A 17,925-nucleotide genomic window follows, 5' to 3' on the forward strand; every position below is an offset into this window, starting at 1 on the left:
TTGCCGAGGGAGGGAGTCAGGCTGTGCCCTGGCCAAAGGCCTGGTGGAACAGCTCTGTCTTGCAGGCCCTGAGGAAAGATGTCAAGTCCCGCAGGGCCCTGGTCTCTTGTGACAGAGTGTTCCACCAGATCGGAGCCACAGCCGAAAAAGCCCTGGCTCTAGTTGAGGCCAGCCTAACTTCTCTGTGGCCTGGGACCTTAAAGATGTTTTTATTCGAAGACCGTAAGTTTCTCTGTGGGGCATACCAGGAGAGGTGGTCCCGTAGGTACGAGGGTCCTAGGCCGTATAGGGCTTTAAAGGTTAAAATCAGCACCTTAAACCTTAAACCTTAAACCACTTTAAACCTCTTTTGCTGACCACTGGTATTACGCTTTCCATTTTTAAGTTTGGAATAGAGTAGTTGCTTTGGAAGACGATAATCAGGCATCCGCACAACATGACCAGTCCAACAAAGTTGATGTTGAAGAATCATCACTTCCACACTGGTGATCTTTGCTTCTTCCAGTACACTGGCATTAGTTTGCCTGTCTTCCCAAGTGATGTGTAAAACTTTTCAGAGACACCGTTGATGTTGGAGGAGTTGGAGTTGGCGTTTATAAGTGATCCATGTCTCACAAGCATACAGTAAGGTGGGTACTACAATAGCATCTTTCTACCCTTTCTATGTACATATGTGTCTCTGTATTCCTGTTTCAGTCACTCAATTCTATTGCCTTCTCCCACTTGCCAGTTTTTCTGAAGCTCTGTTTGGGCATTCATATGCAAGGTGGAGCAAGGGTTTATTGCTCCCTCAGCTCATCAACTGCTGTCCAGTTCAGAGCCCTCAATAGTTTTGAGGTCAAAGGTCTGAAGTGGGAACCCTCCCCTATGACTTAGAACCCTGCAACGTCTTATGGTGAAGGCTTGGCCCTGTTCCTCTGATATGTTTGCTTACAGGCAACAAAAATGGCCATAGCTCAGTGGGAGATGTATCAACCTTTCAAGCAGAAGGTCAAAGCTTCAATCCTTGGCATTTCCAGGTAGGACATAGGAGGGATGAAACCTTGAACTGCTGCCAATAGACAATAATAAGCTAGATGGGCCAGTGTTGTAAGGCAGCTCCGTATATTCCCATAAATGTTCAAATAGGACCTCAGACCCTCACCTTTTTGTGCTAATGAGTTATTATGGGATGGTTTATGTGTGTCCTAACTTAGAGTCCTGTCCCCCCTGCATCAGTGGTGCAGTCTGGACTGCGTAAACAACGGAAGACCCAAATCACTATTAGAATATACCGGTATATGATGTTGACACGATAGTAGCAATAATGTTTAATGTGCAACTTGCAATAGCACATAAACACAAAGACAATAATCTGTCCAAACCCCAGTACAGCCACCACATCTATTTGCCCTATTTGTTCCGAATCACAAAGAGCAATGCACTGCTCCCTGTTATGGTAACATTTTCAGAAGTCTACTGCTATAATAACTTACAAAATAAAGAAAGTCGGGAGGGAGACGGTGGCACTTTGTGAAGCTGTGGTGGAGCTGGATGTCCTTGCAATTCATTTATCAAGCACTGCCGTTTTCTTTATAAGAGAGTTAAAATAATAAATAGCAAGCAGAGAAAGTTAATTTACCTCCATAGAATTTGATTCAATAATAATAGTAAAAGAGAGAGAGTGAGAGTGAGGGGAAAAAGAAGAATGTTCTCTAGCCCCTACAGGCTTATTGTCACTTCTAATTTAAAAGAGCAGTGCATCAGGCAACATGGGATTTTGTGATCCAGCATGGTATAATTTCCAATGTATAGGAGAATGTATAGCTCTGCCATGACACAGACAAATTGCTTATTGTGTTTGCCCTGTCCCATAATTTTGTTAGCACAGTGAAAAACGCATGTTAGCAGAAATATCATACATTAAAGCTGCTAGATAGCTTGCCCGTTTTGGAGAAATTCTTCTTTATGTTTTATTTATCACTCCGTGTCGTTTTCTTCTTCCAAGACGGAGCACCTGCTTATCAGCTGACTCTACCATCTCTGGCAACACACTCCTGGAGAAAATGTTAACACCGTGATTTATTTTATTTTATTTTGCTCACAGGTGTTCATATCAGAACCTTTCGAGCTTTATTTACACCTATAGCATAATATTGTGAATTGTCTACAGGCAGTGGTTGGGTCATCTTTAATATATTCAGCATCCAAATTGGGTTCCATGTTGCCTCATTTGTGAAATTTTGCTTTAAAGGCAAGAAAGGATTTCTGAGTCTCACTCCTTGCAGTCCCACTGCAGTTTTGCATCAACAGTCCTGCATAAAACTGGAATTTTAGTGGACCTTCGCAGCATTATCCAACAACTAATTATGATGGCCAACCAGGGTTCGAGTAAGCCCATTTTTTCCTGCTTGCCTAGATCTGCAAAAACCGAATGGGATGTGGAGGATTGTCAAACATTTGATAAGGTAAAGGTAAAGGGACCCCTGACCATTAGGTCCAGTCGTGACCAACTCTGGGGTTGCGTGCTCATCTCGCTCTATAGGCCGAGGGAGCCGGCGTTTGTCCGCAGACAGCTTCCGGGTCATGTGGCCAGCATGACTAAGCCGCTTCTGGCAAACCAGAGCAGCACACGGAAACGCTGTTTACCTTCCCGCCGGAGCGGTACCTATTTATCTACTTGCACTTGCTTTCGAACTGCTAGGTTGGCAGGAGCAGGGACTGAGCAACGGGAGCTCACCCCGTTATGGGGATTCGAACTGCCGACCTTCTGATCGGCAAGTCCTAGGCTCTGTGGTTTAACCCACAGCGCCACCCACATCCCTCTACCAAACATTTGGTAGAGCATAATAAATGGGTTGAAGGTCACATTCGGAACTGAGGACCACAGGGCTTGAAGTATAGCATGAAGAGACATACAGGCACATATATTTTTGTGCTTAATATACACAAACCCCATCAAGAATCTGGATGCGCTTATCGTTTTGCTACACCCGTGGCAACGGCTTCAGAATTTAGCGTGACTGATGCGAGGGAACTAGATATCCGTTCAAGTTTCCGTATACTCTGTGCTGCAGTCTCACCGTCAAAAGGCAGAGAGATGATCTCACAAATCATCTCAACTCCTTCAGCTCTGAATTTCTTGGGTTATTGTCAGCCTCCATCCTTCTGCACACAGCAGAAATATGCTGCTCGCAACAGATTCTTCTGTATGCCAAAGATAGCCCGCTTTAAAGTCGTCTTTCTATTAAATTGCAAACATGGATCATCCTCGTGAGACTAGTAACAGCAGAAATTCCAACTTCCCCAAGCTCCTATTCAGCATTTTTAGCACAATTGACAGCATTCTTAGGTTCAGTCTCAGGTCAACAGTCTCTATTAATAAAAATAAAAATGATCGCATTATGTATTCGTATCCTGTAATCAAATATTTTCTTATTATGGGTGGCACTTCTGACTCAAAATGCTCACAATTTCTAAAATGCATTTATCAACATCCTATCAAGTTACAACAATTGGGAATATTTTATTGCTCAATGATTCTAGACCAGCTCTGAATCCTAGCATTTCTTTCGACCTTGGAGAACAAGAATGGACATCATATAATTTGAAATATGACACTGTTTCCAATCTAACAATTGGCTTTATAAATCACAGTTGGCTTTTTCATCCATAGTTTTGGCCTAAGTTTCTGTTTCTCTAAAACAGGTTTGACTCTACCATTAGACGATGTGAGGCAATCAACACAGGCAGAAGATACTGGGTGACAACAGTTCTAGATAGAATGCTTTGGTTTGAAGACATAGTTGTGTGTGCCACACAACATTTCCTTCACCCTGATGCCCTCAGCTGTGGTGGAAGACATTATCCCATTGTTCATATGGAAATAAGGTGTCTTCTCAACAGGGAATGGTGGGGATAATGGGCACCATCTTGTCCCTCGCCTCAAGCAGAAAAATGTCTTGGGCCGGCATTGCTTCCAGAGACTCCATTGAAGCAAAATGTCCATCTGTTTGAATAAAGAAGATTCAGGAGAACTTTTGGATTACCAACCAAGGTGTAGGGATGGAGAGAACTTCCACAGCTCTTGAACTCCAAAGCAAAGTCAGATGTTTTGAAACAACCAGGACTGGCTGTGTGGCGTTTTGTTTTCAAATCAAAATTCCTCACTCAGAGTTGTAACTTTGTAAAACAAGATTGTGGAACTTCTTCCCAATTTAGGCATCCCATACGTTCCTGTCCTACAGTGTCAGGGAATGGTCTGGATCTGAAGATTGGCAAATGCAATCACAGGCAGATCAGCTCCTCTCAGAAGGGGGAATATTCACCACCCCTGCCTCCAGCGTTTTCAGAAGCAGAGAGAGAGAGAGGCAGACACAGACAGAGAAGCTGAACAGATTAGGGAGGAGTTACCCAGCTATGAGATAATGGCAAGAGATACAGAACGGAGGGGGCAGCTGGAGGACACATCAATTGAGAATGTGTGTGGGGGGGAAATCAAGCCCTCCCCATGGACTTTGAGGTCTGAACATATCAGAGAACAAAGGTGGCAAAGAGGGGGAGGAACTTCCCCTTGGCGCACTCCTTGCTGCGGAAGTCGGCAGGAGGATTCAGAGTAGGCAACTGATTTGTGCTTGCAATATGATGCTGTAATAAAAGGACTATAAAACTTTCAAATGCTCATTAATTCTTATCTGTAAGCCACCAAAGGGAGAGGGGAACTCCCAGGCTTAACATACAGGATCATCCCTCCCAGTCCTGCCAAACAGCCTCACTGAGATTTAGCCCCTCACAAAGTCAAATGAGGCAAAAGCGTGTTTGTGTGTGACAAAAGCTATAAAACATGCAGTACCACAAAACCACGAATGAACATTGTTGAGTGCACTTCATAACTGGTATCTTTTCTTTTTCTTAATTATTATTATTTCATTTATATCCCACATTTCCTTCACAGAGTTAAAGGTAGTGTACATGTCCTCACCTGTTCTCATTTTACCTTCACTCAGTGGCGGATCTTCATGATCTGGCACCGGGGGGTGGGGGTGTAGAGCAGGCGGGGCGCGGCTGGCGTGCATCCTTGGGGCGTGGCACATCGCCCACAGGGGTGTGATGGGCATCCTGGGGGTGTGGCACTGTCCGCAGGGGTGTGGCACATCACTTGCAGGGGCGTGGTGCCCAGCGCGGGCGGTGGGGGCAGCTGCGATGGCACCCCACCAGGATCGTCCTGCCGGGGGTGGTGCGCTCTTCCAGCACTCCTCTCCCTCCACCACTGCCTTCACTACAACTCTGTGGAGCAAATTTAGGCTGATGGGATGTGATCACCCTGTGGGCTTCACAGCTGAGGTAGGATGTGAAGCCAGGTCTGCCAGGCCCCAGTCCATCAACATGCCAGCCAGTGCTGTTATTCTAGAAAAAGAGGTGCCAGAGCTCACCATGAACACCTCCCTCGTTCTCTTAGAATGGCAATGGTGTCCACCTGAGAGGGGCCAGAACTGAGATCAGGTGAGTTCCCACTGGGGAAAAAAGAAGTCCTGATTGCAATAATGATTACTGCTGCACTGACTCAACAGAGTAGTCACAGAAGGGAGAAGATATGCTGTGTAGACTCCAGCACAACACAAAGGCCAGAGGACAATTAGCTGGTCATTTGAATGCCTCCATTTTGCCTGCCTTTTTGGCAGTGGCTTAAGAACAGAAAGAAAAACATATCTAATAACTTACACTGTTTTAATTATGAATCTTACCTTGGAAGCAGAGCAGAACAGCTTAAGGTTGATTGTAAGAAATCACTGGCTCATACCCTTAGGCACTTGGAGCCTCACAGTGAGCTCCCGGGACTGTGTTGCTGCAAACATCAGAGCTTCCTTCAGGCACAGAAGGAAATAGGGCATACAGTATCATCAGCATCATGCTTCTGTCTGGCAGGCAGTTTGACACCTTGGGATTTAACCCTGACTAGAGTCTGGATTGTGTCGCTTTTGTTGTTGCATCTTTGCTCAATCCTTCCTCCCGTAGGAGCCCAGAGTGGCACACACATAAGGAACAAATACAGCCCGTTTTTAAAAGAAAAGAATGTGTGTCAAAGAGACCTATAAAACAGTGTGAATATACACCACGCAGCAAGAAAGGAGCAGCATTTTGTCAGCCCCAAACATCCTTCCCCAGAGAGACATGGACATCTTTCACCACTGGTGGAATGATTGAGAGCAAGTGTGGTGTAGTGGTTATGAGCGGTGGTCTCGTAATCTGGGGAACCGGGTTCGCGTCTCCGCTCCTCCACATGCAGCTGCTGGGTGACCTTGGGCTAGTCACACTTCTCTGAAGTCTCTCAGCCCCACTCACCTCACAGCGTGTTTGTTGTGTGGGAGGAAGGGAAAGGAGAATGTTAGCCGCTTTGAGACTCCTTCGGGTAGTGATAAAGCGGGATATCAAATCCAAACTCTTCTTCTTCTAATGAGGGGGACTGAATAAGCTCTGTGGGGAAAGAGTTCCCTAATCAGTACCCATCATGGAGAAGATCTTATCTTGCCTCACCACCACATGGGTTATGACCACTGGTGGGACAATGGCCAAGGGCTCCCTTACAGAGGCATGGGCTGCCGTGTATTGGTTGCCCCTGAAAGTTCTAGGTTCCCAAAGCATTCAGGGCTCAAATACTAATACCAGGATCTGGGATGGGGCCCAGAAGCTCACAGGCAGCTAGTGCTGTGCTTTCAGATTGGTGTTAGGGAAGGGTGGCAGAGCATCTGATAGAGCTCCTGGTTCAATCCCTGGCACCTCCAGGTACGGGTGGAAGAGACCCCATCTGATACCCTGGAGAGTCACTGCTACTCAGTGTACACAATACTGAGCTAGATGGACCAATGTTTTGACTCAGTATAAGGCAGCTTCCTATGTTATATGCTCCCTGTTGTTTCACTTTACAGCCTGGTGGTCCTGTTCTGCACTAGCTGTTTTCAAGGTATAGTGCATTGCGTCAATCAGTTAGTGAGATTGCCAATGCAGAAACCACTCCAGGAGCAGCCATTGAAGGTAAACAAGATGCAGCTCAATGTAGACATTCCTTACCATTGTGTCTGCAGTGATAGGGCAGTACCTCCAACCTACATACCTGATCCTTCAAAGGAAGTCCAACTCCACCCAGAACAGGCCATCACCTTAATTCCTGAACTCAAGAACCGCCTACCCCTACCCATAGCAAATCCATCTTCTCAGGATTCATTGTCATCTTATTGTCCCTCTTTCAGCCTGTCACTGCCTCCAGAAACTGGTCCAGCATCTGACCAACTTCTCAGATCAGTTGGAGATATAAGGCCAGGGTAATCAGCACGCTGATAATGTCTTACGCCAAATCCTTGGACGACTCATTCCAGTGTCTCCATATAGGTGTTAAATAACACAGAGGACAGAATGAAACCCTGTGGGACCCCCACAACACAAGTGCCAAAAGGCTGAGGAGAAGAACCTCATTGCCACTCTCTGGGAATGGCCCCTTGGGTAGGAGCAGAACTCCTGAAACATGGCACCCTGAAAGCAACAAGTCACAGCAGCAAGATACCGTGGTCAATGTTATCAAAAGTCACCATGAGGTTGAGTAAAAACAGCAGGGTAGGACTTCTCCATTTGCCCCTCAATAAAGGTCACCAGTAAGGCCAACCAAGGCTGTTTGGTGCCATAACCAGGTCTAAAGCAAAACTAGGACCGGGGATGGAGAAGAAATCTAATTCTTTCACATTTAAAAGTGGACCTGCTTAAATCACATTTTCCAAAACAATCTGGGAAACAAAACAACCATCCTTTGAAATGTGCAGTTTCCTGAATTTTGCAATGTAGTTTTCAAGCTGAGTAATCTGGATGAATCCCTAGCCGGAATTAAGATTGCCGGAAGAAATATCAACAACCTCAGATATGCAGATGACAAAACCTTGATGGGAGAAAGTGAGGAGGAATTAAAGAACCTTTTAATGAGGGTGAAAGAGGAGAGCGCAAAATATGGTTTGAAGCTCAACATCAAAAAACGAAGATAATGGCCACTGGTCCTATCACCTCCTGGAAAATAGAAGGGGAAGAAATGGAGGCAGTGAGAGATTTTACTTTCTTGGGCTCCATGATCACTGCAGATGGTGACAGCAGCCACAAAATTAAAAGATGCCTGCTTCTTGGGAGAAAAGCAATGACAAACCTAGACAGCATCTTAAAAAGCAGAGCCATCACCTTGCCAACAAAGGTCCGTATAGTTAAAGCTATGGTTTTCCCAGTAGTGATGTATGGAAGTGAGATCTGGACCATAAAGAAGGCTGATCGCTGAAGAATTGATGCTTTTGAATTATGGTGCTGGAGGAGACTCTTGAAAGTCCCATGGACTGTAAGAAGATCAAACCTATCCATTCTGAAGGAAATCAGCCCTGAGTGCTCACTGGAAGGACAGATCCTGAAACTGAGGCTCCAATACTTTGGCCACCTCATGAGAAGAGAAGACTCCCTGGAAAAGACCCTGATGTTGGGAAAGATGGAGGGCACAAGGAGAAGGGGACGACAGAGGACGAGATGTTTGGATAGTGTTCTTGAAGCCACCAGCATGAGTTTGACGAAACTGCGGGAGGCAGTGGAAGACAGGAGTGCCTGGCGTGCTCTGGTCCATGGGGTCACGAAGAGTTGGATACGACTAAACGACTAAACAACAACAATGTGTACAAAACTGCATAACCTAGGGTAAGCTGTACATGAAAATGCATTTGCCAGTGAAAATAGCTGACAAAAAATGTATTCTATTGGGAGAAATTGCTTTGCAAAAATATATATGACGATGTTAGGAGAAATTTGGACTGAAATGCTGATGAATTGGCACTGCCTGGCCAGAAAATAGATGTGCAGTGATATGAAACTGTCTCTTTCACAAAAAGGTCTTTTACACACGGAAAGAGACACCAAACATCTCCATCAAGGGTTATTTGGAAGACATACAGTTGTGGCGCTGAATAGTGAAGAGGATATTTGTACACATTCCTGTGGTTGATGTTTGTAGTTGTTCCTAATCAATTTCTGCATTTTCTGCTTCTCTCTTTTTCCAGTTGTGTATGATTGGTACTCTCTCTCTCTCTTTATATATATGATAGCTATCTATCTATCTATCTATCTATCTATCTATCTATCTATCTATCATCTATCATCTATCATCTATCATCTATATTTTTATATCTCTTTATATATGTAAGGCACAGCCCCCACTGAAGGATTTGTCATATTACGTCAGAATTCTAGATTTGCATGAAGTCAGGGGGAGGAGGGGAACAAAAAATACGGCAGGTTTTTAAATAGTCATTATAAGCAACAGCAGAGGTTTGAATGCAGAGGAGATGGAGGTCTGCAGAGAAGTTATGGGGGTTACAGGATATAGGGGGCTTACTGGAGCTAAGGGGATGGGGATTTGAGTGAGGTGTAAAGGAAGGGGTTGGGGGTTGGCAAATGGGTGGGGGGTGGCAGCAACAAGAAGAGATTCAGCAGCCCGTGTGTGTGTGTGTGTGTGTGTGTGTGTGTGTGTGTGTATGTGTGTAATTTCAAGCTGTAGAAAAATATGAGAAAAGCATATTCTGTGCCTCGACTCATCATTAGTTTCTATAATAAAGATATTCTTCCTAGATAAGAGCTCATTTACTGCTTTTGTTGTTTCAGTTGACTCTCATTTTTTTTTTACCTAATTAGAATTCTGAAGAATGAAGCAGGCTCTAATTCATCACTGATATTTCTCTTCATTTTTCTACAGACAGATTTTACTTGGGTTCTAATTACCCTTTTTGCTCATATAAATTGCATTTTTAGTATGAGAGGCATCTCAGAACACTGTGGGGATTTCCCCACCCTAGCTCTGTTTTTTCCATTGGGGTTTGCACCACTTAAGGAAAATCTGTTTCTAATCTAGCTCCTCATTCGCACGCTGCGGGGTATCAACATTTGCCCTGCATATTTCTATCATCCATAAGGAAAAAGTATTCAGTGGGATAAGAACTTGCTTACTCTTTTCTTTTCTCTTCTTCTTTGCAACTTTACTCATTACTAATATATATATATATATATATATATATATATCTATATATATATATATATATATCTGAACATACCCCTTTTCTTATTTACATAGGATCAAAATAATTAAAACTTTTTTTTTAAAAAAAGAAGGTGATTAGGGGCAGAATTTTCTGCATAAGAAGAAGAAGAAGAAGAGGAGGAGGAGGAGTTTGGATTTGATATCCCGCTTTATCACTACCCAAAGGAATCTCAAAGTGGCTAACATTCTCCTTTCCCTCAAAACAAACACTCTGTGAGGTGAGTGAGGCTGAGAGACTTCAGAGAAGTGTGACTAGCCCAAGGTCATCCAGCAGCTGCATGTGGAGGAGCGGGGAAGTGAACCCGGTTCACCAGATTATGAGACTACTGCTCTTAACCACTACACCACACTGGCAGATGCTGTACCGCTGAATAATGGGAAAGAAAGTGAGAATGGGCTCCGTATCAGTAGAGCTGGCAGTTGCAGCCTGTCACAGCAGGCCCTCACAGAGCAAACCAGCCCTGCATTTGCCAGCCATTGGGAATTTCCCCTCAGCCAGCCACAAGGGAAGACGGAAAAGCCCATCATACACTAAATAATTTTATTATCTGCACGCCGCCCATTCAACATTAAAAAACATCCCTATAGAGGGCTGCCTTAGATGTCTTCTCAAGATTGTATAGTTACTTATTTTCTTGGCTCAGGGGTCACACACACACACACACACACACACACACACAGAGAGAGAGAGAGAGCGAGAGCGCTTTTTTCTGGGGGTACACAGGGGTATGCATACCCCTAAACATTTTGTGAATCTTTGTACTTTTGTCCATTTGCTGTATTTATTTTCCCCGATTTCGACTATAAAATGGTGATTTTCTTGAGTCAAAATGAGAGTTAGAAAAAGCACTGTATATATATATATATAAAATTTACATTTCAAAATATTCATTTAAACAACCTTAAATCAAGGACTTCTCTTTCCATGGTTCATTTTACATACCATAGGTAAAGGTAAAGGGACCACTGACCGTTAGGTCCAGTCATGGACGATTCTGGGGTTGTGGTGCTCATCTCGATTTATTGGCCGAGGCAGCCGGCGTACAGCTTCCAGGTCATGTGGCCAGCATGACTAAGCCGCTTCTGGTGAACTAGAGCAGCACACGGAAATGCCGTTTACCTTCCCGCCAGAGCGGTACCTATTTATCTACTTGCACTTTGACATGCTTTCAAACTGCTAGGTGGGCAGGAGCTGGGACCAAGCAACAGGAGCTCGCGCTGTCACGGGGACTTGAACCATCGACCTTCCGATCGGCAAGCCCTAGGCTCTATGGTTTAGACCACAGCGCCACCCGCGTCCCTTTACATACCATACATCCCTGCATATTTTAGATGAACTAAACCATTCAGTAATCCATTGTTACATCCACCAAAACTCATTACTACCATACCCTTCAAGAGTTCCCAATGAAAATAGAGACAACCTACCATACCCTCCAACATTTCTCCGATGAAAACAGGGGCATCCTAAGGAAAAGCATTGCATTCTGGGTTCAAATCAGAAAGTGGGAAGGCTTATGTAAATCCAGGACTGTCCCTGGGAAATAGGAACACTTGGGCGGTCTGGATTTTGGCCTATAAAGCCTTAAATGTCTCAGGACCACAATACCTCAAGGATTGCCTCTACCCATATGAACCAACCCAGACTCTGAGATCATGATCTGAAGCTCTTCTTCATGTTTCACTTCCGTGAGAGGTCCAGAGGGTGACAATATGAGAGCAGGCTATTCCTGTGGTGGCTCCCTGTTGGGGAATGATCTCCTCAGGGAGGTTCACCTGGTGCCTTCATTACACATCTTAAGGTGCCAGGGGAAAACGTTTCTGTCCAACCAGGAGGTTATTGATTTGTTTTTGCTTTATTACGTATTTTGTGTTCTCATTCTGTATTTTTTTGTTGCGAACCGCCCTGTGATCTTTGGATGAAAGGGGGAATACTAATACTAATACTAATATACAGCAGTTGTTTCCTCATCCAGAACCTAAGATATAGCCTGATGCCAGTCTGTAATCTTCATCTTCAGACAAAAATGCAAATTTCATTTTGGCCTAGTTTTTAAATCTCTCCCTCCTCAATTCTTGAAACTCTTGTTTTGTGTAACACCCAAGAAAAAAAGCACACCAAGAACTCTGGCCAATATAAGTTTCAATAATGGGAGTGGTCCCTACTCACAAATAAATAGTCAATTGTAACAAAAACTAATCAGAATACATACTTTTGAATGGATTAGTTTTGTTACAATTGACTATTGATTTGCGAGTAGGGACCACTCCCACTATTGAAACTTATATTGGCCAGAGTTCTTGGTGTGCTTTTTTCTTGTGTAACACCCACCCTGATGCTGAAGGACTAAAAACCTTGAACGCTGTTTTGTGAAATGTTTATGGGCTCTCCCCATTCCCCCTCCCCACCAACTGTGAATTTTAGAAGTATCTAGAAATTCAATCACTTCATTGTTCTTCATGGCTTGGCTTTTAACAACGTTTTATGACTTCATCTTTAGAAAATAAACATTTCAATATTCAACACTCTTCAGTCTGCAGAGAGGACAGGCTACTTCTGTATCTAGCAATTTCAGCACTTGCATTTAAATTGGTTAATTACACCTTCATATTGTATGCCTAATTGTAGATCTTCAGCAAAATGTACTGCTTCTTTACTCAGGTTTGTAAAATACAATAAATACTGCCAGCTTCTGTGTCCAAAATTTTAATTACGTCTTTTTTTTTTTTGTTTAATTAAAAGGAACTTGGGGGAAATGGGGACAGTTGTTTTTGTTCTCTTACATTTCAAAAAACCTTTCAAAACCTGGAAATTCTTCTCTTTTCCAAATAAGACCTCATTATTGGTGATGGGACAGAACGTCAGAACTGGGTGTCAATAATGTTATTTGGAAATATCCTTGCTTTGGAAAACAACTGAGACATTATGAGATGAGCCCAAATTCTCCCTGAAGTTTGGGCTTGGCTCCTAGTGGGCTCACTCTGACACCAGCATTCTGCGATGGTGCAGTATGGAGGCTGTCCGTCCAAGCTGTAGCTGGGTCCAAGGCGGGGAGTCGGGTGTGGTCAGGAACTCTGGCAGAAGATCTTCCGGGGGAGGCGCCTCCGGCAATGGCAGAATTCCTCTGACCGGGAGGAATCTGCTCCGTGGAAATCTGGGTCTGGCCGCCATGGCGAAGGCAGAGACCCGTTAAAATTACAGGGGGGAGAAGCCTGTGAACGTGGGATTCGGCGGGCACCTTTTGCGCCTCCCCCACTCGTGGGGAACCCCGGTTTTTTGGGCTCCGGAGCGACGTGGGGTGAGCGGCGCGGTGCATCAAATCGTCTGCTTCTTCCACAGAGCGAAGCCACATTGCTGTTGCCGGAGAGCGCTGACCTTTTCCTGTGGACAATTTGACTTTAAAGTAATTACCCATGAGTAGAGTTGAAACGGAAGAATTGGATCTCTAAAAGTTTAATTTGGCATCGTAACGGGGAGGTTCAAAACAGGAAGTCCGCCTTCCCTTTGTGTAAATAGACTGAGGCAACGAAGTTGCAAGCTGGAGTCCTGGAAGGTCTTTTGTAAAAGATCAAATTTCCAATGGTAAAGAACATTAAACCCCCTCTTGGAGGCAGGAGACGAGAGGGGGAAGGTGTGGATTGAATATGCCTGCGGGAGAGAGCGGAGAGGCTTAAAACACCGCCGCTCTGACCCTGGAAACGGGCTGCTAGTAAGATTGATGGTTTTTTTAATTAAGTGTATAATTATGCAGCTGTTGTAATTTATATATTATATTTTATGTGAGGGAATCATTGGGAATTGTGGTTATTATGTATATATGTTAAGTTTCAATAAAGACCTTAAAAAACAAAAACAAGAAACGGAATGGCTCATCCATTTTTCTTGCCAGCCCTTTCCCTGCTCTTTGCCATGTGAGCCTATGAGGACCCATAAGGCCCACAGGTTTCTCAGACACAGTCTAAGGCCTGGACACTGTGCATGCAATGTATTGTTACTGGGGAAACTAGGAAATGGAGGTCCCAGTGCCTCCTGGCTCCATCAATTGAGCAGAGAGGCACTGGGAAATCAATTCCCCAAGCTCCCCAGTGGCAACAGATGTTGTGCACAAGGCTTCTTCCATTGCTTCAAGCCCCACACATAACCTTAACCCCCACAAAGTTAATATTTGATGCTCCGACATTGTAAGTTCTCAGAGCACTCAAATCTGTGTGTGTGTCTGGTGGCGAGAGCGCTTTTCTGGAAGTTCTGTTTTTTTTGGTTTTAATTTATTAAAACTTAGTACAAAGTGAGTCAAGGGATGCTTGTTAATCACTGATTCTTATAGGGAAAGTGTGATGGGATGATAATCTTGGTGGAGACATTGAGAGGAACAATTCAAGCATATAATCTCACAAAATTAATTGATATTTATAGCATGACATTTTTGCCAATACCAGGGCATTTGCCATTAGTCCCATTCAGTTTTAATTAAATCGAAAGTAAATTGCATTGATTTAAAATATTTAAATACTGCCTTTTCAGCACCCAGCATTTGAGGCTTCAAATGTTGCGTCTCTTTTTTGTTCCATAGGATTAAAATGCATAGAAGGAGATGGAACAAAATCTTTGCCTGATCCGAATATCAGCATTCTTAAAAGTGCTTTCCTAAACCTGTAAATGAGGTTCTCTTCTCATAAGACAAGGTTGCTGCAGGGAAAAGTACAATTGCAGGAACATAACTAGTTTGCTTTGTAAAAGTAGGAACTCGATATAGAATTAGAACTTGTTCCTTTCTAAAATGAACCTTCCAAGCACTGACAAGGATCCTATTATGCAGAATCTAAGAAATGATTTGATAAGCACTCAATTTCTCTAAAAAATTAAGGACGCCCATAAAGCATATTCATTCAAAATACAATTCCAAAGTGTAGAAAGACCTTTGTTTCAAAGACCTTAGGAAGTTAATTGGCAATAATACAAAAAACTCTACAAAATCCAAATATCATTTTGCCATTGAAACCACAAGGACTTTATCATGACCCTGTAAAGCAGAACGTATTGATTTTCAAGTTGTGTTATTACTGAGCTTTACCTATCTATGACTTCTAGGTCAGCTCAATTTTCAGAGAGGTCTGGGGTGAACTCCAGATTTACTCTGATCACAGAATAGAAAAGAGGGTGTAGATTTGCACACATAAAGTCCAAATGTGATATAAAATACATATCCAATGCAATGCTACTGTCAAGGCTGCTGAGTCTTTATTTTATTTTTTCAGTTTCTAGTATATAAAACACATGGCCACAGTTCCAGCTTCTATGATATGCAAAGAAAAACAACAACACGCTTTCACTGAAAGGAAAACATGTGGTGCAGTGTAGTACTTTCTGGAAATATTCATAGCAAAGCACTCAACATACCCCAAAGTGATGTTTCAGTCTGCCACCTTGATTTAAAATAGCACACAATGTCCAAACTATGACCAAGTCCACCAACCCCAACTCAACGACTCTTGTGCCCAGTCTGGGGACAATATTTTGAGAGGCAGCTGAAGCCCTGCCAAAAAAAGAGGTGAAGTCACACCAAAGTCACTCTTTGGTGCGCCATTTTGACTCAAACTGGCAACTGGCTTCCAAACAGCCATTCACAAAGGCTGCCTGCTACCCTTATCTCAGGAACCTTCATGCCAAACTATTTGCAATGATATCTCAGGAGGTAGTTGAACCTATAGAAAACAAATGGAGAAACAGAGAAAAGGACAAATGATTTCCCAAAGCCCAAATGTCCACAGCATCATGTAAACAGTGCTTCTGTGTTTAAATTGCAGCACAAGAATTTATTGAGCAAGCTGCAGAAGACTAAGGTTTTCTTTAACTAGCAAACTCACGATAACTTATTATTCAGTGTCGCAAGACAATGTTGTCAATGCTAATGTTCAGTGCTATTTTTCTAGAAAAAGAGGTACTGCAACTCACCGTGAACATCTCCCTCGTTATCTTAGAATGGCAATGGCACCCGCCTGAGAGGTGCTAGAGTTGAGCTCCAGTGAGCTCCAGCTGAAAGAAAAAAAGTCCAGGTTATAGTGTAAGCTTGGAGGTTTTATTACAATCAACCAGTATATAAATCTTGTGAAATAAGTAGGTAAATAGTAAAAGAGACTTCCAAGGACAATCTCAGTTGGGTGATCTACATAACCAAGTCTTTATTACCCAGTAAGGAAACACATGTTCTATTTTAGCTTGAGGAGATTTTGCCACAATCCATAAACAGTTCAGAAGATATTTGTGGCCCTGCTAATGTTAATATTAAACTTGAGCACCAGTGAAAGCTACTGTTACCCTCCCCACTATCCATGCCATCATTGCAAGGATCAGAAAATCTGAGGCATACTTGGGACTCTACATAGCCTTGTTTCTGTGTAAGTAACTGGGTTTCTGAAATTGGTCAGAAAAGTAACAGCTCTTAGTTCCTACTGCAGGCCTGGGAGATGTTAAGTTGTGGGTGAACATATCAGACGACACAGCGATTCTTTAAACAGCTCTTGTTTATTCACAGGCCAGAACAGAACTGAACTGAAGGGTTCGGCCAGCCTGCTTATATAGAGCTCCACTACAACGCAACAGTAACCATTTTCTATAACTATCCAATCACTGAACGTCACTTTCAAGCCCTTATTTGCATATGTGGACCTGAGTGAAAACTATCTACAGTATCCCCCTGCTGGCCCAGGGTGAAAACTTCAGTACATAACAGGAGAAATGGGTTGCTGTGAGGGGTGTGGGTGTGGATCTGGTTTTATTTGCATTTTAAAGTGAACCAACGGGCTCCATTTACATTTGAAAGCAACATTTTACATTCATAGAAGAAGTCTATGTAACCACTGTATGCTTACCAATATATGTATTTGTGCTACAGAGCCAGAAATGGCCATGAATTTCTAACATAATAATACATCATAATAAGAGGAATTCAGTGTAGTGCTCTGGCAATCATCTATCACCTATCTATTCCCTATATGCCCAGATCCAGGTTTGGGGCAAGTACTCTATGGTGAGAGAGCCCCAGCAGAGCTTTAAAATCACAAACATGCAGCAAAGTAAAGCGTAGAAATATAGGATGTTAAATCTTTAAAATATCCTCTTCAAATCTCCCAACTTCCCTTAGCATGGAAGGAGACCACACATTTGGCAAGTTAAAAATGGTTTACTTACAAACTCTTCAAAGGTCAGATTCATGTGCTTTTCCATGTAGCAGGAAGAAAAGACAGGAAGGAAATTCCAAATAGGTAAGTGTGTCTATTTTTTTAATATATTTTTTTGTATAGAAACACAAAGATGGCTTGGATTGATTGGAACAACCAGCCCACACATCCTAACTGGTAGGGTTTACATGGTGTCAAAAATGGTGGAACAAAGCGTTTGGTAACCTTTCCTCTTTTCAAGTCATCGAGGAAGCTGGCCACTGTCTGACTCTTGTGGGAGCGAATTTAATAGTTTAACTATGCACTGTGAAGTACTTTCTTTTGTCTCCCCAGACTCTTACAGCATTCAGCTTCATTGGAAGACTTAATACTAGAAGACTTAATACAAAGTTCCATAAACAAATACAGAGAACGTTGTCCTCTCACATCTCTGTCAAACCATCATGCTTTTATATTGCCACTTTTTAAATAAATTCAGCATTATTTGTTCAAATGGTGACACTTTGTCTCAGGAAATATTGTGCCACCATCTACAGACTAGACACGTTTTCATTATTTCTTTTCAAGCGACAATAAACAAAGATGTTCCAATTTATTTCTTTTTACTGAAATAGGACTTTAAAGATGGGTGCTAAACTCTCTGAAAATTGAGGAAAGGAGCT

The sequence above is a fragment of the Podarcis pityusensis genome, assembly GCF_964106645.2.
Source record: "Podarcis pityusensis genome assembly, chromosome: 10".
Lineage (NCBI taxonomy): Eukaryota > Metazoa > Chordata > Lepidosauria > Squamata > Lacertidae > Podarcis > Podarcis pityusensis.